The sequence below is a fragment of the Triturus cristatus genome, chromosome 6 (genome assembly GCF_964204655.1).
Source record: "Triturus cristatus chromosome 6, aTriCri1.1, whole genome shotgun sequence".
Lineage (NCBI taxonomy): Eukaryota > Metazoa > Chordata > Amphibia > Caudata > Salamandridae > Triturus > Triturus cristatus.
In genome coordinates this window covers 1,102,983,474-1,103,006,266 of record NC_140589.1, presented here as the reverse complement: position 1 = coordinate 1,103,006,266, position 22,793 = coordinate 1,102,983,474, and positions in this window count along the sequence as shown.

Sequence of the window (22,793 nt, the reverse complement as noted above, 5' to 3'; positions counted from 1 at the left end):
TAGGCCAGTGTAAGAGTTAAGACCTTAACCATTAGGCCAGAGTACGAGTCTAAGACCTTAGCTATTAGGCCAGAGTAAGAGTTAAGACCTTAACTATTAGGCCAGAGTAAGAGTTAAGACCTTAGCTATTAGGCCAGAGTACGAGTCTAAGACCTTAGCTATTAGGCCAGAGTACGAGTCTAAGACCTTAGCTATTAGGCCAGAATAAGAGTTAAGACCTTAGCTATCAGGCCAGAGTAAGAGTTAAGACCTTAGCTATTAGGCCAGAGTACGAGTCTAAGACCTTAGCTAGCAGGCCATAGTACGAGTCTTACACCTTAGCTATTAGGCCAGAGTAAGAGTTAAGACCTTGACCAGTACACCAGTGTAAGAGTTAAGACCTTAACCTGTAGGCCAGAGTAAGAGTTAAGACCTTAACCTGTAGGCCATAGTAGGAGTCTTAGACCTTAGCTATTAGGCCAGAGTAAGAGTTAAGACCTTAACCAGTAGGCCAGAGTAAGAGTTAAGACCTTAACCATTAGGCCAGAGTACGAGTCTAAGACCTTAGCTATTAGGCCAGAGTACGAGTCTAAGACCTTAGCTATTAGGCCAGAGTAAGAGTTAAGACCGTAACCATTAAGCCAGAGTAAGAGTTAACACCGTAACCATTAAGCCAGAGTACGAGTCTAAGACCTTAGCTATTTAGCCAGAGTAAGAGTTAAGACCTTAGCTATTAGGCCAGAGTAAGAGTTAAGACCTTAACCATTACGCCAGAGTACGAGTCTAAGACCTTAGCTATTAGGCCAGAGTAAGTGTTAAGACCTGAGCTATTATGCCAGACTGAGAGTTAAGACCTTAATCAGTAGGCCAGAGTAAGAGTTAAGACCTTAACCAGTAGGCCAGAGTAAGAGTAAAGACCTTAACCGTTAGGCCAGAGTACGAGTCTAAGACCTTAGCTATTTGGCCAGAGTGAGAGTTAAGACCTTAACCAGTAGGCCAGAGTAAGAGTTAAGACCTTAACCTGTAGGCCATAGTACGAGTCTAAGACCTTAGCTATTAGGCCAGAGTAAGAGTTAAGACCTTAACCAGTCGGCCAGAGTAAGAGTTAAGACCTTAACCAGTAGGCCAGAGTACGAGTCTAACACCTTAACTATTAGGCCAGAGTAAGAGTTAAGACCTTAACCAGTAGGCCAGAGAAAGAGTTAAGACCTTAACCATTAGACCAGAGTACGAGTCTAGGACCTTAGCTATTAGGCCAGAGTAAGAGTTAAGACCTTAACCAGTAGGCGAGAGTGAGAGTTAAGACCTTAACCAGTAGGCCAGAGTACGAGTCTAAGACCTTAGCTATTAGGCCAGAGTAAGAGTTAAGACCTTAACCATTAGGCCAGAGTATGAGTCTAAGACCTTAGCTATTAGGCCAGAGTAAGAGTTAAGACCTTAATCAGTAGGCCAGAGTAAGCGTTAAGACCTTAACCATTAGTCCAGAGTACAAGTCTAAGACCTTAGCTATTAGGCCAGAGAAAGAGTTAAGACCTTAGCTATTGGGCCAGAGTAAGAGTGTAGACCTTAACCATTAGGCCAGAGTACGAGTCTAAGACCTTAGCTATTAGGCCAGAGTAAGAGTGAAGACCTTAACCATTAGGCCAGAGTACGAGTCTAAGACCTTAGCTATTAGGCCAGAGTAAGAATTAAGACCTTAGCTATTAGGCCTGAGTAAGAGTTAAGACCTTAGCTATTAGGCCAGAGTACGAGTTAAGACCTTAACCAGTAGGCCAGAGTAAGAGTTAAGACCTTAACCTGTAGGCCAGAGTAGGAGTTAAGACCTAAACCTGTAGGCCATACTATGAGTCTAAGACCTTAGCTACTAGGCCAGAGTAAGAGTTAAGACCTTAGCTATTAGGCCAGAGTAAGAGTTAAGACCTTAACCAGTAGGCCAGAGTAAGAGTTAAGACCTTAACCTGTAGGCCATAGTACGAGTCTAAGACCTTAGCTATTAGGCCAGAGTAAGAGTTAAGACCTTAACCAGTAGGCCAGAGTAAGAGTTAAAACCTTAACCTGTAGGCCAGAGTACGAGTCTAAGACCTTAGTTATTAGGCCAGAGTAAGAGTTAAGACCTTAGCTATTAGGCCAGAGTAAGAGTTAAGACCTTAACCATTAGGCAAGAGTACGAGTCTAAGACCTAAGCTATTAGGCCAGAGTAAGAGTTAAGACCTTAGCTATTAGGCCAGAGTAAGAGTTAAGACCTTAACCAGTAGGCGAGAGTGAGAGTTAAGACCTTAACCTGTAGGCCATAGTATGAGTCTAAGACCTTAGCTATTAGGCCAGAGTAAGAGTTAAGACCTTGGCTATTAGGCCAGAGTAAGAGTTAAGACCTTAACCAGTAGGCCAGAGTAAGAGTTAATACCTTAACCATTAGGCCAGAGTAAGAGTTAAGACCTTAACCATAAGGCCAGAGTATGAGTCTAAGACCTTAGCTATTAGGCCAGAGTAAGAGTTAAGACCTTAACCTGTAGGCCAGAGTACGAGTCTAAGACCTTAGCTGTTAGGCCAGAGTAAGAGTTAAGACCTTAACCAGTAGTCCAGAGTAAGAGTTAAGACCTTAACCTGTAGGCCATAGTACGAGTCTAAGACCTTAGCTATTAGGCCAGAGTAAGAGTTAAGACCTTAACCAGTAGGCCAGAGTAAGAGTTAAGACCTTAACCTGTAGGCCAGAGTAAGAGTTAAGACCTTAACCTGTAGGCCAGAGTACGAGTCTAAGACCTTAGCTATTAGGCCAGGGTAAGAGTTAAGACCTTATCCAGTAGGCCAGAGTAAGAGTTAAGACCTTAGCTATTAGGCCAGAGTAAGAGTTAAGACCTTAGCTATTAGGCCAGAGTAAGAGTTAAGACCTTAAGCAGTAGGCCAGAGTAAGAGTTAAGACCTTAACCTGTAGGCCATAGTACGAGTCTAAGACATTAGCTATTAGGCCAGAGTAAAGGTTAAGACCTTAACCAGTAGGCCAGAGTAAGAGTTAAGAACTTAACCTGTAGGCCAGAGTAAGAGTTAAGACCTTAACCTGTAGGCCATAGTACGAGTCTAAGACCTTAGCTATTAGGCCAGAGTAAGAGTTAAGACCTTAGCTATTAGGCCAGAGTACGAGTTAAGACCTTAACCATTAAGTTAGAGTACGAGTCTAAGACCTTAGCTATTTAGCCAGAGTAAGAGTTAAGACCTTAGCTATTAGGCCAGAGTAAGAGTTAAGACCTTAGCTATTAGGCCAGAGTACGAGTCTAAGACCTTAGCTAGCAGGCCATAGTACGAGTCTTACACCTTAGCTATTAGGCCAGAGTAAGAGTTAAGACCTTGACCAGTACACCAGTGTAAGAGTTAAGACCTTAACCTGTAGGCCAGAGTAAGAGTTAAGACCTTAACCTGTAGGCCATAGTAGGAGTCTTAGACCTTAGCTATTAGGCCAGAGTAAGAGTTAAGACCTTAACCAGTAGGCCAGAGTAAGAGTTAAGACCTTAACCATTAGGCCAGAGTACGAGTCTAAGACCTTAGCTATTAGGCCAGAGTACGAGTCTAAGACCTTAGCTATTAGGCCAGAGTAAGAGTTAAGACCGTAACCATTAAGCCAGAGTAAGAGTTAACACCGTAACCATTAAGCCAGAGTACGAGTCTAAGACCTTAGCTATTTAGCCAGAGTAAGAGTTAAGACCTTAGCTATTAGGCCAGAGTAAGAGTTAAGACCTTAACCATTACGCCAGAGTACGAGTCTAAGACCTTAGCTATTAGGCCAGAGTAAGTGTTAAGACCTGAGCTATTATGCCAGACTGAGAGTTAAGACCTTAATCAGTAGGCCAGAGTAAGAGTTAAGACCTTAACCAGTAGGCCAGAGTAAGAGTAAAGACCTTAACCGTTAGGCCAGAGTACGAGTCTAAGACCTTAGCTATTTGGCCAGAGTGAGAGTTAAGACCTTAACCAGTAGGCCAGAGTAAGAGTTAAGACCTTAACCTGTAGGCCATAGTACGAGTCTAAGACCTTAGCTATTAGGCCAGAGTAAGAGTTAAGACCTTAACCAGTCGGCCAGAGTAAGAGTTAAGACCTTAACCAGTAGGCCAGAGTACGAGTCTAACACCTTAGCTATTAGGCCAGAGTAAGAGTTAAGACCTTAACCAGTAGGCCAGAGAAAGAGTTAAGACCTTAACCATTAGACCAGAGTACGAGTCTAGGACCTTAGCTATTAGGCCAGAGTAAGAGTTAAGACCTTAACCAGTAGGCCAGAGTAAGAGTTAAGACCTTAACCAGTAGGCCAGAGTACGAGTCTAAGACCTTAGCTATTAGGCCAGAGTAAGAGTTAAGACCTTAACCATTAGGCCAGAGTATGAGTCTAAGACCTTAGCTATTAGGCCAGAGTAAGAGTTAAGACCTTAATCAGTAGGCCAGAGTAAGCGTTAAGACCTTAACCATTAGTCCAGAGTACAAGTCTAAGACCTTAGCTATTAGGCCAGAGAAAGAGTTAAGACCTTAGCTATTGGGCCAGAGTAAGAGTGTAGACCTTAACCATTAGGCCAGAGTACGAGTCTAAGACCTTAGCTATTAGGCCAGAGTAAGAGTGAAGACCTTAACCATTAGGCCAGAGTACGAGTCTAAGACCTTAGCTATTAGGCCAGAGTAAGAATTAAGACCTTAGCTATTAGGCCTGAGTAAGAGTTAAGACCTTAGCTATTAGGCCAGAGTACGAGTTAAGACCTTAACCAGTAGGCCAGAGTAAGAGTTAAGACCTTAACCTGTAGGCCAGAGTAGGAGTTAAGACCTAAACCTGTAGGCCATACTATGAGTCTAAGACCTTAGCTACTAGGCCAGAGTAAGAGTTAAGACCTTAGCTATTAGGCCAGAGTAAGAGTTAAGACCTTAACCAGTAGGCCAGAGTAAGAGTTAAGACCTTAACCTGTAGGCCATAGTACGAGTCTAAGACCTTAGCTATTAGGCCAGAGTAAGAGTTAAGACCTTAACCAGTAGGCCAGAGTAAGAGTTAAAACCTTAACCTGTAGGCCAGAGTACGAGTCTAAGACCTTAGCTATTAGGCCAGAGTAAGAGTTAAGACCTTAGCTATTAGGCCAGAGTAAGAGTTAAGACCTTAACCATTAGGCAAGAGTACGAGTCTAAGACCTAAGCTATTAGGCCAGAGTAAGAGTTAAGACCTTAGCTATTAGGCCAGAGTAAGAGTTAAGACCTTAACCAGTAGGCGAGAGTGAGAGTTAAGACCTTAACCTGTAGGCCATAGTATGAGTCTAAGACCTTAGCTATTAGGCCAGAGTAAGAGTTAAGACCTTGGCTATTAGGCCAGAGTAAGAGTTAAGACCTTAACCAGTAGGCCAGAGTAAGAGTTAATACCTTAACCATTAGGCCAGAGTAAGAGTTAAGACCTTAACCATAAGGCCAGAGTATGAGTCTAAGACCTTAGCTATTAGGCCAGAGTAAGAGTTAAGACCTTAACCTGTAGGCCAGAGTACGAGTCTAAGACCTTAGCTGTTAGGCCAGAGTAAGAGTTAAGACCTTAACCAGTAGTCCAGAGTAAGAGTTAAGACCTTAACCTGTAGGCCATAGTACGAGTCTAAGACCTTAGCTATTAGGCCAGAGTAAGAGTTAAGACCTTAACCAGTAGGCCAGAGTAAGAGTTAAGACCTTAACCTGTAGGCCAGAGTAAGAGTTAAGACCTTAACCTGTAGGCCAGAGTACGAGTCTAAGACCTTAGCTATTAGGCCAGGGTAAGAGTTAAGACCTTATCCAGTAGGCCAGAGTAAGAGTTAAGACCTTAGCTATTAGGCCAGAGTAAGAGTTAAGACCTTAGCTATTAGGCCAGAGTAAGAGTTAAGACCTTAAGCAGTAGGCCAGAGTAAGAGTTAAGACCTTAACCTGTAGGCCATAGTACGAGTCTAAGACATTAGCTATTAGGCCAGAGTAAAAGTTAAGACCTTAACCAGTAGGCCAGAGTAAGAGTTAAGAACTTAACCTGTAGGCCAGAGTAAGAGTTAAGACCTTAACCTGTAGGCCATAGTACGAGTCTAAGACCTTAGCTATTAGGCCAGAGTAAGAGTTAAGACCTTAGCTATTAGGCCAGAGTACGAGTTAAGACCTTAACCATTAAGTTAGAGTACGAGTCTAAGACCTTAGCTATTTAGCCAGAGTAAGAGTTAAGACCTTAGCTATTAGGCCAGAGTAAGAGTTAAGACCTTAACCATTAGGCCAGAGTACGAGTCTAAGACGTTAGCTATTAGGCCAGAGTAAGAGTTAAGACCTTAACCAGTAGGCCAGAGTAAGAGTTAAGACCTTAACCATTAGTCCAGAGTATGAGTCTAAGACCTTAGCTATTAGGCCAGAGTAAGAGTTAAGACCTTAGCTATTGGGCCAGAGTAAGAGGTAAGACCTTAACCATTAGGCCAGAGTACGAGTCTAAGACCTTAGCTATTAGGCCAGAGTAAGAGTTAAGACCTTAACCTGTAGGCCATAGTACGAGTATAAGACCTTAGCTATTAGGCCAGAGTAAGAGTTAAGAACTTAGCTATCAGGCCAGAGTAAGAGTTAAGACCTTAACCAGTAGGCCAGAGTAAGAGTTAAGACCTTAACCTGTAGGCCAGAGTAGGAGTTGAGACCTAAACCTGTAGGCCATACTATGAGTCTAAGACCTTAGCGAATAGGCCAGAGTAAGAGTTAAGACCTTGGCTATTAGGCCAGAGTTAGAGTTAAGACCTTAACCAGTAGGCCAGAGTAAGAGTTAAGACCTTAACCTGTAGGCCATAGTACGAGTCTAAGACCTTAGCTATTAGGCCAGAGTAAAAGTTAAGACCTTAACCATTAGGCCAGAGTACGAGTCTAACACCTTAGCTATTAGGCCAGAGTAAGAGTTAAGACCTTAAACATTAGGCCAGAGTACTAGTCTAAGACCTTAGCTATTAGGCCAGACTAAGAGTTAAGACCTTAGCTATTAGGCCAGAGTACGAGTCTAAGACCTTAGCTATTAGGCCAGAGTAAGAGTTAAGACCTTAACCAGTAGGCCAGAGTAAGAGTTAAGACCTAACCTGTATGCCATAGTACGAGTCTAAGACCTTAGCTATTAGGCCAGAGTAAGAGTTAAGACCTTAGCTATTAGGCCAGAGTAAGAATTAAGACCTTCACCAGTAGGCCAGAGTAAGAGTTAAGACCTTAACCTGTAGGCTAGAGTAAGAGTTAAGACCTTAACCTGTAGGCCATAGTACGAGTCTTAGACCTTAGCTATTAGGCCAGAGTAAGAGTTAAGACCTTAACCAGTAGGCCAGAGTAAGAGTTAAGACCTTAACCTGTAGGCCATAGTACGAGTCTAAGACCTTAGTTATTAGGCCAGAGTAAGAGTTAAGACCTTAACCAGTAGGCCAGAGTATGAGTTAAGACCTTAACTATTAGGCCAGAGTATGAGTCTAAGACCTTAGCTATTAGGCCAGAGTACGAGTCTAAGACCTTAGCTATTAGGCCAGAGTAAGAGTTAAGACCTTAGCTATTAGGCCAGAGTAAGAGTTAAGACCTTAGCTATTAGGCCAGAGTACGAGTCTAAGACCTTAGCTATTAGGCCAGAGTAAGAGTTAAGACCTTAACCATTAGGCCAGAGTACGAGTCTAAGACATTAGCTATTAGGCCAGAGTAAGAGTTAAGACCTTAACCAGTAGGCCAGAGTAAGAGTTAAGACCTTAACCAGTAGACCAGAGTACGAGTCTAAGACCTTAGCTATTAGGCCAGAGTAAGAGTTAAGATCCTAACCATTAGACCAGAGTACGAGTCTAAGACCTTAGCTATTAGGAAAGACTAAGAGTTAAGACCATAGCTATTAGGCCAGAGTATGAGTCTAAGAGCTTAACTATTAGGCCAGAGTAAGAGCTAAGACCTTAACCATTAGGCCAGAGTACGAGTCTAAGACCTTAGCTATTAGGCAAGAGTAAGAGTTAAGACCTTAGCTATTAGGCCAGAGTAAGAGTTAAGACTTTAACCATTAAGCCAGAGTAAGAATAAAGACCTTAAACATTAGGCCACAGAAAGAGTCTAAGACCTTAACCATTAGGCCGGAGTAAGAGCTAAGACCTTATTCATTAGGCCAGAGTAAGAGTCTAAGACCTTAACCATTAGGCCAGAGTAAGAGTTAAGACCTTAACCATTAGGCCAGAGTAAGAGTCTGGCCAGAGTAAGAGTTAAGACCTTTACCATTAGGCCAGATTAAGAGTCTAAGACCTTAACCATTAGGCCAGAGTAAGAGTTAAGACCTTAACCATTAGGCCAGAGTAAGAGTCTAAGACCTTAACCATTATGTCAGAGTAAGAGTCTAAACCTTAGCTATTAGGCCAGACTAAGAGTTAAGACCTTAACCATCAGGCCAGAGTACGAGTCTAAGACCTTAGCTATTAGGCCAGAGTAAGAGTTAAGACCTTAACCATTAGGCCAGAGTACGAGTCTAACACCTTAGCTATTAGGCCAGAGTAAGAGTTAAGACCTTAACCATTAGGCCAGAGTATGAGTCTAAGACCTTAGCTATTAGGCCAGAGTAAGAGTTAAGACCTTAACCAGTAGGCCAGAGTAAGAGTCAAGACCATAACCTGTAGGCTATAGTACGAGTCTAAGACCTTAGCTATTAGGCCAGTGTAAGAGTTAAGACCTTAGCTATTAGGCCTGAGTAAGAGTTAAGACCTTAACCATTAGGCCAGAGTACGAGTCTAAGACATTAGCTATTAGGCCAGAGTAAGAGTTAAGACCTTAACCATTAGGCCAGAGTAAGAGTTAAGACCTTAACCATTAGGCCAGAGTACGAGTCTAAGACCTTAGCTATTAGGCCAGAGTACGAGTCTAAGACCTTAGCTATTAGGCCAGAGTAAGAGTTAAGACCTTAACCTGTAGGCCATAGTACGAGTATAAGACCTTAGCTATTAGGCCAGAGTAAGAGTTAAGAACTTAGCTATCAGGCCAGAGTAAGAGTTAAGACCTTAACCAGTAGGCCAGAGTAAGAGTTAAGACCTTAACCTGAAGGCCAGAGTAAGAGTTGAGACCTAAACCTGTAGGCCATACTATGAGTCTAAGACCTTAGCTAATAGGCCAGAGTAAGAGTTAAGACCTTAGCTATTAGGCCAGGGTAAGAGTTAAGACCTTAACCAGTAGGCCAGAGTAAGAGTTAAGACCTTAACCTGTAGGCCATAGTACGAGTCTAAGACCTTAGCTATTAGGCCAGAGTAAGAGTTAAGACCTTAACCATTAGGCCAGAGTACGAGTCTAACACCTTAGCTATTAGGCCAGAGTAAGAGTTAAGACCTTAAACATTAGGCCAGAGTACGAGTCTAAGACCTTAGCTATTAGGCCAGACTAAGAGTTAAGACCTTAGCTATTGGGCCAGAGTAAGAGTTAAGACCTTAACCATTAGGCCAGAGTACGAGTCTAAGACCTTAGCTATTAGGCCAGAGTAAGAGTTAAGACCTTAACCAGTAGGCCAGAGTAAGAGTTAAGACCTTAACCATTAGTCCAGAGTACGAGTCTAAGACCTTAGCTATTAGGCCAGAGTAAGAGTTAAGACCTTAGCTATTAGGCCAGAGTAAGAGTTAAGACCTTAACCAGTAGGCCATAGTACGAGTCTAAGACCTTAGCTAGTAGGCCAGAGAAAGAGTTAAGACCTTAACCAGTAGGCCAGAGTAAGAGTTAAGAACTTAACCTGTAGGCCATAGTACGAGTCTAAGACCTTAGCTATTAGGCCAGAGTAAGAGTTAAGACCTTAGCTATTAGGCCAGATTAAGAGTTAAGACCTTAATCATTAGGCCAAAGTACGAGTCTAAGACCTTAGCTATTAGGCCAGAGTAAGAGTTAAGACCTTAGCTATTAGGCCAGAGTAAAAGTTAAGACCTTAACCAGTAGGCCAGAGTAAGAGTTAAGACCTTAACCGTTAGGCCAGAGTACGAGTCTAAGACCTTAGCTATTAGGCCAGAGTAAGAGTTAAGACCTTAACCAGTAGGCCAGTGTAAGAGTTAAGACCTTAACCATTAGGCCAGAGTCTGAGTCTAAGACCTTAGCTATTAGGCCAGAGTACGAGTCTAAGACCTTAGCTATTAGGCCAGAGTAAGAGTTAAGACCTTAGCTATTAGGCCAGAGTAAGAGTTAAGACCTTAGCTATTAGGCCAGAGTACGAGTCTAAGACCTTAGCTATTAGGCCAGAGTATGAGTCTAAGACCTTAGCTATTAGGCCAGAGTAAGAGTTAAGACCTTAGCTATTAGGCCAGAGTAAGAGTTAAGACCTTAGCTATTAGGCCAGAGTACGAGTCTAAGACCTTAGCTATCAGGCAATAGTACTAGTCTTACACCATAGCTATTAGGCCAGAGTAAGAGTTAAGACCTTAACCATTAGGCCAGAATACGAGTCTAAGACCTTAGCTATTAGGTCAGAGTAAGAGTTAAGACCTTAACCATTAGGCCAGAGTAAGAGTTAGGACCTTAACCATTAGGCAAGAGTACGAGTCTAAGACGTTAGCTATTAGGCCAGAGTAAGAGTTAAGACCTTAACCAGTAGGCCAGAGTAAGAGTTAAGACCTTAACCATTAGTCCAGAGTACGAGTCTAAGACCTTAGCTATTAGGCCAGAGTAAGAGTTAAGACCTTAGCTATTGGGCCAGAGTAAGAGTTAAGACCTTAACCATTAGGCCAGAGTACGAGTCTAAGACCTTAGCTATTAGGCCAGAGTAAGAGTTAAGACCTTAACCTGTAGGCCATAGTACGAGTATAAGACCTTAGCTATTAGGCCAGAGTAAGAGTTAAGAACTTAGCTATCAGGCCAGAGTAAGAGTTAAGACCTTAACCAGTAGGCCAGAGTAAGAGTTAAGACCTTAACCTGTAGGCCAGAGTAGGAGTTGAGACCTAAACCTGTAGGCCATACTATGAGTCTAAGACCTTAGCTAATAAGCCAGAGTAAGAGTTAAGACCTTAGCTATTAGGCCAGAGTAAGAGTTAAGACCTTAACCAGTAGGCCAGAGTAAGAGTTAAGACCTTAACCTGTAGGCCATAGTACGAGTCTAAGACCTTAGCTATTAGGCCAGAGTAAGAGTTAAGACCTTAACCATTAGGCCAGAGTACGAGTCTAACACCTTAGCTATTAGGCCAGAGTAAGAGTTAAGACCTTAAACATTAGGCCAGAGTACGAGTCTAAGACCTTAGCTATTAGGCCAGACTAAGAGTTAAGACCTTAGCTATTAGGCCAGAGTACGAGTCTTAGACCTTAGCTATTAGGCCAGACTAAGAGTTAAGACCTTAGCTATTAGGCCAGAGTTAGAGTTAAGACCTTAGCTATTAGGCCTGAGTAAGAGTTAAGACCTTAACCATTAGGCCAGAGTACGAGTCTAAGACCTTAGCTATTAGGCCAGAGTAAGAGTTAAGACCTTAACCATTAGGCCAGAGTAAGAGTTAAGACCTTAACCATTAGGCCAGAGTACGAGTCTAAGACCTTAGCTATTAGGCCAGAGTAGGAGTTAAGACCTTAGCTATTAGGCCAGAGTAAGAGTTAAGACCTTAACCAGTTGGCCAGAGTAAGAGTTAAGCCCTTCACCATTAGGCCAGAGTACGAGTCTAAGACCTTAGCTATTAGGCCAGAGTAAGAGTTAAGACCTTAACCAGTAGGCCAGAGTAAGAGTTAAGACCTTAACCATTAGGCCAGAGTACCAGTCTAAGACCTTAGCTATTAGGCCAGAGAAAGAGTTAAGACCTTAGCTATTAGGCCAGAGTAAGAGTTAAGACCTTAACCATTAGGCCAGAGTACGAGTCTAAGACCTTAGCTATTAGGCCAGAGTAAGAGTTAAGACCTTAACCAGTAGGCCAGAGTAAGAGTTAAGAACTTAACCTGTAGGCCATAGTACGAGTCTAAGACCTTAGCTATTAGGCCAGAGTAAGAGTTAAGACCTTAACCATTAGGCCAAAGTACGAGTCTAAGACCTTAGCTATTAGGCCAGAGTAAGAGTTAAGACCTTAGCTATTAGGCCAGAGTAAAAGTTAAGACCTTAACCAGTAGGCCAGAGTGAGAGTTAAGACCTTAACCATTAGGCCAGAGTACGAGTCTAAGACCTTAGCTATTAGGCCAGAGTAAGAGTTAAGACCTTAACCAGTAGCCCAGTGTAAGAGTTAAGACCTTAACCATTAGGCCAGAATACGAGTCTAAGACCTTAGCTATTAGGCCAGAGTACGAGTCTAAGACCTTAGCTATTAGGCCAGAGTAAGAGTTAAGACCTTAACCAGTAGGCCAGAGTAAGAGTTAAGACCTTAACCTGAAGGCCAGAGTAAGAGTTGAGACCTAAACCTGTAGGCCATACTATGAGTCTAAGACCTTAGCTAATAGGCCAGAGTAAGAGTTAAGACCTTAGCTATTAGGCCAGGGTAAGAGTTAAGACCTTAACCAGTAGGCCAGAGTAAGAGTTAAGACCTTAACCTGTAGGCCATAGTACGAGTCTAAGACCTTAGCTATTAGGCCAGAGTAAGAGTTAAGACCTTAACCATTAGGCCAGAGTACGAGTCTAACACCTTAGCTATTAGGCCAGAGTAAGAGTTAAGACCTTAAACATTAGGCCAGAGTACGAGTCTAAGACCTTAGCTATTAGGCCAGACTAAGAGTTAAGACCTTAGCTATTGGGCCAGAGTAAGAGTTAAGACCTTAACCATTAGGCCAGAGTACGAGTCTAAGACCTTAGCTATTAGGCCAGAGTAAGAGTTAAGACCTTAACCAGTAGGCCAGAGTAAGAGTTAAGACCTTAACCATTAGTCCAGAGTACGAGTCTAAGACCTTAGCTATTAGGCCAGAGTAAGAGTTAAGACCTTAACCAGTAGGCCAGAGTAAGAGTTAAGACCTTAACCATTAGTCCAGAGTACGAGTCTAAGACCTTAGCTATTAGGCCAGAGAAAGAGTTAAGACCTTAGCTATAAGGCCAGAGTAAGAGTTAAGACCTTAACCAGTAGGCCATAGTACGAGTCTAAGACCTTAGCTAGTAGGCCAGAGAAAGAGTTAAGACCTTAACCAGTAGGCCAGAGTAAGAGTTAAGACCTTAACCTGTAGGCCATAGTACGAGTCTAAGACCTTAGCTATTAGGCCAGAGTAAGAGTTAAGACCTTAGCTATTAGGCCAGAGTAAGAGTTAAGACCTTAATCATTAGGCCAAAGTACGAGTCTAAGACCTTAGCTATTAGGCCAGAGTAAGAGTTAAGACCTTAGCTATTAGGCCAGAGTAAAAGTTAAGACCTTAACCAGTAGGCCAGAGTAAGAGATAAGACCTTAACCGTTAGGCCAGAGTACGAGTCTAAGACCTTAGCTATTAGGCCAGAGGAAGAGTTAAGACCTTAACCAGTAGGCCAGCGTAAGAGTTAAGACCTTAACCTGAAGGCCAGAGTAAGAGTTGAGACCTAAACCTGTAGGCCATACTATGAGTCTAAGACCTTAGCTAATAGGCCAGAGTAAGAGTTAAGACCTTAGCTATAAGGCCAGGGTAAGAGTTAAGACCTTAACCAGTAGGCCAGAGTAAGAGTTAAGACCTTAACCTGTAGGCCATAGTACGAGTCTAAGACCTTAGCTATTAGGCCAGAGTAAGAGTTAAGACCTTAACCATTAGGCCAGAGTACGAGTCTAACACCTTAGCTATTAGGCCAGAGTAAGAGTTAAGACCTTAAACATTAGGCCAGAGTACGAGTCTAAGACCTTAGCTATTAGGCCAGACTAAGAGTTAAGACCTTAGCTATTGGGCCAGAGTAAGAGTTAAGACCTTAACCATTAGGCCAGAGTACGAGTCTAAGACCTTAGCTATTAGGCCAGAGTAAGAGTTAAGACCTTAACCAGTAGGCCAGAGTAAGAGTTAAGACCTTAACCATTAGTCCAGAGTACGAGTCTAAGACCTTAGCTATTAGGCCAGAGTAAGAGTTAAGACCTTAGCTATTAGGCCAGAGTAAGAGTTAAGACCTTAACCAGTAGGCCATAGTACGAGTCTAAGACCTTAGCTAGTAGGCCAGAGAAAGAGTTAAGACCTTAACCAGTAGGCCAGAGTAAGAGTTAAGAACTTAACCTGTAGGCCATAGTACGAGTCTAAGACCTTAGCTATTAGGCCAGAGTAAGAGTTAAGACCTTAGCTATTAGGCCAGATTAAGAGTTAAGACCTTAATCATTAGGCCAAAGTACGAGTCTAAGACCTTAGCTATTAGGCCAGAGTAAGAGTTAAGACCTTAGCTATTAGGCCAGAGTAAAAGTTAAGACCTTAACCAGTAGGCCAGAGTAAGAGTTAAGACCTTAACCGTTAGGCCAGAGTACGAGTCTAAGACCTTAGCTATTAGGCCAGAGTAAGAGTTAAGACCTTAACCAGTAGGCCAGTGTAAGAGTTAAGACCTTAACCATTAGGCCAGAGTCTGAGTCTAAGACCTTAGCTATTAGGCCAGAGTACGAGTCTAAGACCTTAGCTATTAGGCCAGAGTAAGAGTTAAGACCTTAGCTATTAGGCCAGAGTAAGAGTTAAGACCTTAGCTATTAGGCCAGAGTACGAGTCTAAGACCTTAGCTATTAGGCCAGAGTATGAGTCTAAGACCTTAGCTATTAGGCCAGAGTAAGAGTTAAGACCTTAGCTATTAGGCCAGAGTAAGAGTTAAGACCTTAGCTATTAGGCCAGAGTACGAGTCTAAGACCTTAGCTATCAGGCAATAGTACTAGTCTTACACCATAGCTATTAGGCCAGAGTAAGAGTTAAGACCTTAACCATTAGGCCAGAATACGAGTCTAAGACCTTAGCTATTAGGTCAGAGTAAGAGTTAAGACCTTAACCATTAGGCCAGAGTAAGAGTTAGGACCTTAACCATTAGGCAAGAGTACGAGTCTAAGACGTTAGCTATTAGGCCAGAGTAAGAGTTAAGACCTTAACCAGTAGGCCAGAGTAAGAGTTAAGACCTTAACCATTAGTCCAGAGTACGAGTCTAAGACCTTAGCTATTAGGCCAGAGTAAGAGTTAAGACCTTAGCTATTGGGCCAGAGTAAGAGTTAAGACCTTAACCATTAGGCCAGAGTACGAGTCTAAGACCTTAGCTATTAGGCCAGAGTAAGAGTTAAGACCTTAACCTGTAGGCCATAGTACGAGTATAAGACCTTAGCTATTAGGCCAGAGTAAGAGTTAAGAACTTAGCTATCAGGCCAGAGTAAGAGTTAAGACCTTAACCAGTAGGCCAGAGTAAGAGTTAAGACCTTAACCTGTAGGCCAGAGTAGGAGTTGAGACCTAAACCTGTAGGCCATACTATGAGTCTAAGACCTTAGCTAATAAGCCAGAGTAAGAGTTAAGACCTTAGCTATTAGGCCAGAGTAAGAGTTAAGACCTTAACCAGTAGGCCAGAGTAAGAGTTAAGACCTTAACCTGAAGGCCATAGTACGAGTCTAAGACCTTAGCTATTAGGCCAGAGTAAGAGTTAAGACCTTAACCATTAGGCCAGAGTACGAGTCTAACACCTTAGCTATTAGGCCAGAGTAAGAGTTAAGACCTTAAACATTAGGCCAGAGTACGAGTCTAAGACCTTAGCTATTAGGCCAGACTAAGAGTTAAGACCTTAGCTATTAGGCCAGAGTACGAGTCTTAGACCTTAGCTATTAGGCCAGACTAAGAGTTAAGACCTTAGCTATTAGGCCAGAGTTAGAGTTAAGACCTTAGCTATTAGGCCTGAGTAAGAGTTAAGACCTTAACCATTAGGCCAGAGTACGAGTCTAAGACCTTAGCTATTAGGCCAGAGTAAGAGTTAAGACCTTAACCATTAGGCCAGAGTAAGAGTTAAGACCTTAACCATTAGGCCAGAGTACGAGTCTAAGACCTTAGCTATTAGGCCAGAGTAGGAGTTAAGACCTTAGCTATTAGGCCAGAGTAAGAGTTAAGACCTTAACCAGTTGGCCAGAGTAAGAGTTAAGCCCTTCACCATTAGGCCAGAGTACGAGTCTAAGACCTTAGCTATTAGGCCAGAGTAAGAGTTAAGACCTTAACCAGTAGGCCAGAGTAAGAGTTAAGACCTTAACCATTAGGCCAGAGTACCAGTCTAAGACCTTAGCTATTAGGCCAGAGAAAGAGTTAAGACCTTAGCTATTAGGCCAGAGTAAGAGTTAAGACCTTAACCATTAGGCCAGAGTACGAGTCTAAGACCTTAGCTATTAGGCCAGAGTAAGAGTTAAGACCTTAACCAGTAGGCCAGAGTAAGAGTTAAGAACTTAACCTGTAGGCCATAGTACGAGTCTAAGACCTTAGCTATTAGGCCAGAGTAAGAGTTAAGACCTTAACCATTAGGCCAAAGTACGAGTCTAAGACCTTAGCTATTAGGCCAGAGTAAGAGTTAAGACCTTAGCTATTAGGCCAGAGTAAAAGTTAAGACCTTAACCAGTAGGCCAGAGTGAGAGTTAAGACCTTAACCATTAGGCCAGAGTACGAGTCTAAGACCTTAGCTATTAGGCCAGAGTAAGAGTTAAGACCTTAACCAGTAGCCCAGTGTAAGAGTTAAGATCTTAACCATTAGGCCAGAATACGAGTCTAAGACCTTAGCTATTAGGCCAGAGTACGAGTCTAAGACCTTAGCTATTAGGCCAGAGTAAGAGTTAAGACCTTAACCAGTAGGCCAGAGTAAGAGTTAAGACCTTAACCTGAAGGCCAGAGTAAGAGTTGAGACCTAAACCTGTAGGCCATACTATGAGTCTAAGACCTTAGCTAATAGGCCAGAGTAAGAGTTAAGACCTTAGCTATTAGGCCAGGGTAAGAGTTAAGACCTTAACCAGTAGGCCAGAGTAAGAGTTAAGACCTTAACCTGTAGGCCATAGTACGAGTCTAAGACCTTAGCTATTAGGCCAGAGTAAGAGTTAAGACCTTAACCATTAGGCCAGAGTACGAGTCTAACACCTTAGCTATTAGGCCAGAGTAAGAGTTAAGACCTTAAACATTAGGCCAGAGTACGAGTCTAAGACCTTAGCTATTAGGCCAGACTAAGAGTTAAGACCTTAGCTATTGGGCCAGAGTAAGAGTTAAGACCTTAACCATTAGGCCAGAGTACGAGTCTAAGACCTTAGCTATTAGGCCAGAGTAAGAGTTAAGACCTTAACCAGTAGGCCAGAGTAAGAGTTAAGACCTTAACCATTAGTCCAGAGTACGAGTCTAAGACCTTAGCTATTAGGCCAGAGTAAGAGTTAAGACCTTAACCAGTAGGCCAGAGTAAGAGTTAAGACCTTAACCATTAGTCCAGAGTACGAGTCTAAGACCTTAGCTATTAGGCCAGAGTAAGAGTTAAGACCTTAGCTATAAGGCCAGAGTAAGAGTTAAGACCTTAACCAGTAGGCCATAGTACGAGTCTAAGACCTTAGCTAGTAGGCCAGAGAAAGAGTTAAGACCTTAACCAGTAGGCCAGAGTAAGAGTTAAGACCTTAACCTGTAGGCCATAGTACGAGTCTAAGACCTTAGCTATTAGGCCAGAGTAAGAGTTAAGACCTTAGCTATTAGGCCAGAGTAAGAGTTAAGACCTTAATCATTAGGCCAAAGTACGAGTCTAAGACCTTAGCTATTAGGCCAGAGTAAGAGTTAAGACCTTAGCTATTAGGCCAGAGTAAAAGTTAAGACCTTAACCAGTAGGCCAGAGTAAGAGATAAGACCTTAACCGTTAGGCCAGAGTACGAGTCTAAGACCTTAGCTATTAGGCCAGAGGAAGAGTTAAGACCTTAACCAGTAGGCCAGCGTAAGAGTTAAGACCTTAACCATTAGGCCAGAGTCTGAGTCTAAGACATTAGCTATTAGGCCAGAGTACGAGTCTAAGACCTTAGCTATTAGGCCAGAGTAAGAGTTAAGACCTTAGCTATTAGGCCAGAGTAAGAGTTAAGACCTTAGCTATTAGGCCAAAGTAAGAGTTAAGACCTTAGCTATTAGGCCAGAGTACGAGTCTAAGACCTTAGCTATCAGGCCATAGTACTAGTCTTACACCATAGCTATTAGGCCAGAGTAAGAGTTAAGACCTTAACCATTAGGCCAGAATACGAGTCTAAGACCTTAGCTATTAGGCCAGAGTAAGAGTTAAGACCTTAACCATTAGGCCAGAGTAAGAGTTAGGACCTTAACCATTAGGCAAGAGTACGAGTCTAAGACCTTAGCTATTAGGCCAGAGTAAGAGTTAAGACCTTAACCATTAGGCCAGAGTACGAGTCTAAGACGTTAGCTATTAGGCCAGAGTAAGAGTTAAGACCTTAACCAGTAGGCCAGAGTAAGAGTTAAGACCTTAACCATTAGTCCAGAGTACGAGTCTAAGACCTTAGCTATTAGGCCAGAGTAAGAGTTAAGACCTTAGCTATTGGGCCAGAGTAAGAGTTAAGACCTTAACCATTAGGCCAGAGTACGAGTCTAAGACCTTAGCTATTAGGCCAGAGTAAGAGTTAAGACCTTAACCTGTAGGCCATAGTACGAGTATAAGACCTTAGCTATTAGGCCAGAGTAAGAGTTAAGAACTTAGCTATCAGGCCAGAGTAAGAGTTAAGACCTTAACCAGTAGGCCAGAGTAAGAGTTAAGACCTTAACCTGTAGGCCAGAGTAGGAGTTGAGACCTAAACCTGTAGGCCATAATATGAGTCTAAGACCTTAGCTAATAAGCCAGAGTAAGAGTTAAGACCTTAGCTATTAGGCCAGAGTAAGAGTTAAGACCTTAACCAGTAGGCCAGAGTAAGAGTTAAGACCTTAACCTGTAGGCCATAGTACGAGTCTAAGACCTTAGCTATTAGGCCAGAGTAAGAGTTAAGACCTTAAACATTAGGCCAGAGTACGAGTCTAAGACCTTAGCTATTAGGCCAGACTAAGAGTTAAGACCTTAGCTATTAGGCCAGAGTACGAGTCTAAGACCTTAGCTATTAGGCCAGACTAAGAGTTAAGACCTTAGCTATTAGGCCAGAGTTAGAGTTAAGACCTTAGCTATTAGGCCTGAGTAAGAGTTAAGACCTTAACCATTAGGCCAGAGTACGAGTCTAAGACCTTAGCTATTAGGCCAGAGTAAGAGTTAAGACCTTAACCATTAGGCCAGAGTAAGAGTTAAGACCTTAACCATTAGGCCAGAGTACGAGTCTAAGACCTTAGCTATTAGGCCAGAGTAGGAGTTAAGACCTTAGCTATTAGGCCAGAGTAAGAGTTAAGACCTTAACCAGTTGGCCAGAGTAAGAGTTAAGCCCTTCACCATTAGGCCAGAGTACGAGTCTAAGACCTTAGCTATTAGGCCAGAGTAAGAGTTAAGACCTTAACCAGTAGGCCAGAGTAAGAGTTAGGACCTTAACCATTAGGCCAGAGTACCAGTCTAAGACCTTAGCTATTAGGCCAGAGTAAGAGTTAAGACCTTAGCTATTAGGCCAGAGTAAGAGTTAAGACCTTAACCATTAGGCCAGAGTACGAGTCTAAGACCTTAGCTATTAGGCCAGAGTAAGAGTTAAGACCTTAACCAGTAGGCCAGAGTAAGAGTTAAGAACTTAACCTGTAGGCCATAGTACGAGTCTAAGACCTTAGCTATTAGGCCAGAGTAAGAGTTAGGACCTTAGCTATTAGGCCAGAGTAAGAGTTAAGACCTTAACCATTAGGCCAAAGTACGAGTCTAAGACCTTAGCTATTAGGCCAGAGTAAGAGTTAAGACCTTAGCTATTAGGCCAGAGTAAAAGTTAAGACCTTAACCAGTAGGCCAGAGTGAGAGTTAAGACCTTAACCATTAGGCCAGAGTACGAGTCTAAGACCTTAGCTATTAGGCCAGAGTAAGAGTTAAGACCTTAACCAGTAGCCCAGTGTAAGAGTTAAGACCTTAACCATTAGGCCAGAATACGAGTCTAAGACCTTAGCTATTAGGCCAGAGTACGAGTCTAAGACCTTAGCTATTAGGCCAGAGTAAGAGTTAAGACCTTAGCTATTAGGCCAGAGTAAGAGTTAAGACCTTAACCATTAGGCCAGAGTACGAGTCTAACACCTTAGCTATTAGGCCAGAGTAAGAGTTAAGACCTTAACCATTAGGCCAGAGTATGAGTCTAAGACCTTAGCTATTAGGCCAGAATAAGAGTTAAGACCTTAACCAGTAGGCCAGAGTAAGAGTCAAGACCATAACCTGTAGGCTATAGTACGAGTCTAAGACCTTAGCTATTAGGCCAGTGTAAGAGTTAAGACCTTAGCTATTAGGCCTGAGTAAGAGTTAAGACCTTAACCATTAGGCCAGAGTACGAGTCTAAGACATTAGCTATTAGGCCAGAGTAAGAGTTAAGACCTTAACCATTAGGCCAGAGTAAGAGTTAAGACCTTAACCATTAGGCCAGAGTACGAGTCTAAGACCTTAGCTATTAGGCCAGAGTACGAGTCTAAGACCTTAGCTATTAGGCCAGAGTAAGAGTTAAGACCTTAACCTGTAGGCCATAGTACGAGTATAAGACCTTAGCTATTAGGCCAGAGTAAGAGTTAAGAACTTAGCTATTAGGCCAGAGTACGAGTCTAACACCTTAGCTATTAGGCCAGAGTAAGAGTTAAGACCTTAAACATTAGGCCAGAGTACGAGTCTAAGACCTTAGCTATTAGGCCAGACTAAGAGTTAAGACCTTAGCTATTAGGCCAGAGTACGAGTCTTAGACCTTAGCTATTAGGCCAGACTAAGAGTTAAGACCTTAGCTATTAGGCCAGAGTTAGAGTTAAGACCTTAGCTATTAGGCCTGAGTAAGAGTTAAGACCTTAACCATTAGGCCAGAGTACGAGTCTAAGACCTTAGCTATTAGGCCAGAGTAAGAGTTAAGACCTTAACCATTAGGCCAGAGTAAGAGTTAAGACCTTAACCATTAGGCCAGAGTACGAGTCTAAGACCTTAGCTATTAGGCCAGAGTAGGAGTTAAGACCTTAGCTATTAGGCCAGAGTAAGAGTTAAGACCTTAACCAGTTGGCCAGAGTAAGAGTTAAGCCCTTCACCATTAGGCCAGAGTACGAGTCTAAGACCTTAGCTATTAGGCCAGAGTAAGAGTTAAGACCTTAACCAGTAGGCCAGAGTAAGAGTTAAGACCTTAACCATTAGGCCAGAGTACCAGTCTAAGACCTTAGCTATTAGGCCAGAGAAAGAGTTAAGACCTTAGCTATTAGGCCAGAGTAAGAGTTAAGACCTTAACCATTAGGCCAGAGTACGAGTCTAAGACCTTAGCTATTAGGCCAGAGTAAGAGTTAAGACCTTAACCAGTAGGCCAGAGTAAGAGTTAAGAACTTAACCTGTAGGCCATAGTACGAGTCTAAGACCTTAGCTATTAGGCCAGAGTAAGAGTTAAGACCTTAACCATTAGGCCAAAGTACGAGTCTAAGACCTTAGCTATTAGGCCAGAGTAAGAGTTAAGACCTTAGCTATTAGGCCAGAGTAAAAGTTAAGACCTTAACCAGTAGGCCAGAGTGAGAGTTAAGACCTTAACCATTAGGCCAGAGTACGAGTCTAAGACCTTAGCTATTAGGCCAGAGTAAGAGTTAAGACCTTAACCAGTAGCCCAGTGTAAGAGTTAAGATCTTAACCATTAGGCCAGAATACGAGTCTAAGACCTTAGCTATTAGGCCAGAGTACGAGTCTAAGACCTTAGCTATTAGGCCAGAGTAAGAGTTAAGACCTTAACCAGTAGGCCAGAGTAAGAGTTAAGACCTTAACCTGAAGGCCAGAGTAAGAGTTGAGACCTAAACCTGTAGGCCATACTATGAGTCTAAGACCTTAGCTAATAGGCCAGAGTAAGAGTTAAGACCTTAGCTATTAGGCCAGGGTAAGAGTTAAGACCTTAACCAGTAGGCCAGAGTAAGAGTTAAGACCTTAACCTGTAGGCCATAGTACGAGTCTAAGACCTTAGCTATTAGGCCAGAGTAAGAGTTAAGACCTTAACCATTAGGCCAGAGTACGAGTCTAACACCTTAGCTATTAGGCCAGAGTAAGAGTTAAGACCTTAAACATTAGGCCAGAGTACGAGTCTAAGACCTTAGCTATTAGGCCAGACTAAGAGTTAAGACCTTAGCTATTGGGCCAGAGTAAGAGTTAAGACCTTAACCATTAGGCCAGAGTACGAGTCTAAGACCTTAGCTATTAGGCCAGAGTAAGAGTTAAGACCTTAACCAGTAGGCCAGAGTAAGAGTTAAGACCTTAACCATTAGTCCAGAGTACGAGTCTAAGACCTTAGCTATTAGGCCAGAGTAAGAGTTAAGACCTTAACCAGTAGGCCAGAGTAAGAGTTAAGACCTTAACCATTAGTCCAGAGTACGAGTCTAAGACCTTAGCTATTAGGCCAGAGTAAGAGTTAAGACCTTAGCTATAAGGCCAGAGTAAGAGTTAAGACCTTAACCAGTAGGCCATAGTACGAGTCTAAGACCTTAGCTAGTAGGCCAGAGAAAGAGTTAAGACCTTAACCAGTAGGCCAGAGTAAGAGTTAAGACCTTAACCTGTAGGCCATAGTACGAGTCTAAGACCTTAGCTATTAGGCCAGAGTAAGAGTTAAGACCTTAGCTATTAGGCCAGAGTAAGAGTTAAGACCTTAATCATTAGGCCAAAGTACGAGTCTAAGACCTTAGCTATTAGGCCAGAGTAAGAGTTAAGACCTTAGCTATTAGGCCAGAGTAAAAGTTAAGACCTTAACCAGTAGGCCAGAGTAAGAGATAAGACCTTAACCGTTAGGCCAGAGTACGAGTCTAAGACCTTAGCTATTAGGCCAGAGGAAGAGTTAAGACCTTAACCAGTAGGCCAGCGTAAGAGTTAAGACCTTAACCATTAGGCCAGAGTCTGAGTCTAAGACATTAGCTATTAGGCCAG